Source organism: Podarcis pityusensis, assembly GCF_964106645.2.
Source record: "Podarcis pityusensis genome assembly, chromosome: 1".
Lineage (NCBI taxonomy): Eukaryota > Metazoa > Chordata > Lepidosauria > Squamata > Lacertidae > Podarcis > Podarcis pityusensis.
Genome location: NC_138028.1, coordinates 94,720,858 through 94,723,529, shown reverse-complemented (window position 1 = coordinate 94,723,529; position 2,672 = coordinate 94,720,858).

The window sequence follows — 2,672 nt, the reverse complement described above, 5'->3', positions numbered from 1 at the left end:
TATGCCACAATAAATCAGTTTGTCTTTAAGGTGCCATGAGACTATTGGTATCGGTTGATAATTGTGCCATTCTCTATTGCCAATTCTTAATGCCTCTTAATTTTTCTGGAGGTGTTGTGGAAATGCTGTAATGTTATCAGCACTTCTCTCCCATGATCAGAGTTAAGGACACTTCCAGATGACCTGTTTGTCAAGCATTCATCCTGATTTTGCACCACATTTGTGGGAAAGCTAGGTGCCATTGTGCCAAATTTCCAGTGCATTTCCCCATCACTTTTCTTACCACAAAAAGTCCAGCTTGGGGGTGGGAAGTGGATATGTTGTGCACAGCCTCCCAATCAATTATAATTTGTGTGCTGAATTTGCCAGTATGTGGCTAAGTCCCACCCCAAAAGTAGCGACTCTCTGGAAAGGGCCTTTAGCTCACATTGTGTGTGTGCATGTGCAGGAGGGGGAGAAGCAAGTGATGTTTCACTTTGCAGATGATGTTTCTGCTGAACTTGAATTACTGGGGTTTAAGATGCTTCCCTTCACCCAGGTAATAATGAAGAATGGGACATTAAGGGTTTGGTGTGGTTTCACATAGCAGAATGCTAAATGAATGTTAAAAACGAAGACGGCGCTTGAGTTTTCATCCCTTTTCTTCCCAGGTTTGCTTTTGCTGCTTTGAAAGTATTAACATAAATAAAGAAGAAGAAACTTGACTAAAGAAAAAGTGGCCACTCTGATGAGGAAGGGGCTTCACGCTTTGAGTTTCAGAGCGGAGAAAGGGAGAGAGAAGCCTTTAGGTTTTCTTAGTTGTTAGGGTATATCAGAAGGGTTCTTCTGCATGTACCAATTCAAGGTTTTGGTATTTTATGGAAGTACCTGAACAGTTTTGATACCCCAGCAGTGAGTGAAGCAGCTAGGCCCCAGGATCTTCATTATACCTAGAGTTATCTATAGCACTCGTCCTAATTTGCTTGTACAAAGCTCACACAGAGGTTTGACAGTGTTCACTCTTCGTTGAGCATTTGTTCGGATTTGTTTGTGGGGAGGTTGTACAAAAGTAGACGTTCATCCTGATTTGCCTGCATGGCGCATATACATCTTCCTGTCAATTGGTCATTCATCCCATGTTGCCTGTGCATTTCCATGTCACCTTCCTAACTGCAAAAGGCCCACTGCGTTTTCTTTTAAGTGGATATGTTGTGACAAAGTACTTCACTTCACTTTAATTGCTCAGACATAAATTTCCAGTGTGTGAGTGAATCCATCTTGCAAAAGTTCTTATAGGCTAAACTAGAGGCAACCTACATCTGATTCTATAGCATCCTCCAAAGTGTTGGTGCTGATCTCAGCCCTGTAGACCCGAAGGAGCATCTCCACCCCCATCATTCAGCCCAGACACTAAGATCTAGTTCTGAGGGCCTTCTGGCAGTTCCCTCACAGCGAGAAGTGAGGTTACAGGGAACCAGGCAGAGGGCTTTTTCGGTAGTGGCACACACCCTCCCATCAGATGTCAAGGAGATACACAACCTTTAGAAGACATCTGAAGGCAGCCCTGTACAGGGAACATTTTATTGCTGGGTGTTTTATTATGTTTCTGTATATGCTGGAAGCTGCTCAAAGTGGCTGGGGCAACCCAGTCAGATGGGTGGGGTACAAATAATAATAATAATAATCCTGCGTGTAGGGGAGCCTTCAAATTACTTTAGGGCAGCTGAGAAGTTTTCTTGCCCAATTAAATAAAAGAAAACGTGCATCTCTTCACTGGTTGTGGTGGTGTTTGTGCAGGAGAACTTGCCAATGGACTGTGGACCTAGTGCTTGGCTGTTTGTGGTTGGAGTCAGTCAGGGTCGTAATCTTCCAAAATGTACTGATGTTCCGGAAATTGAGAAAGGGGATTGGAAGCAATATCAAATATTGATTTTTGGTGCTTGTGTGAGTATATAAGGTCAGGTAAGATCAAATCCTGAATGCAGCAAGCTGTTAGGTGACAGAAAGTTAATGAATGCATCAAATATGGCATCTGTTTGTACAAGACCCCCCCACACACACACACACCTTTTGTCCTTGCTGGTGCACACACATTTATTACAGGAATATGAGCCCTTCTCCTAAGAACATTTAAATTGCTTTCAGAATACAATGTATGCATTGAAATATGCCACTTCCTGGCGTGGCCAAACATGCTGGGAAAGGAGGTGTAGCTTATAGTATCAAAATTCCTGCAAAGCTTTTTTTTCCTCCTTCTTTTAAAAAAAGATTTAAGAATGACACTAAGATTCTTTGTGCTGCTTGTTGTAGCAGATACCAATTTGATGGTGCAGTTTTATATGCCATAACTGCATACAACAAAAACTGAAGGGGGAAAAATCCCCAAGATTGAGTGAATTATGCAACAACAAAAACATAGGAAAATATGCATTATAGATGCCAGTTGTTTAGTCTAGCATTCAAGAATGCCTTGACTTTGCCCTTGAACATCTCCAGTAAGAGACTAAATGGAAATAATCTTGATCAAAGGTTCTCAAAGCGTGTCGTGCCAGCATCTGCTAAGCATTTTTATATTAAAAAAATCACATCTCCAAAAATATAATTACGAGGAAATAGAATCCAACAGATGTGCAATGGTCATTATCTTTTCAGGTCTGGCAGTAGGGTAGGCAGATTATGGAAAACAAACAGGA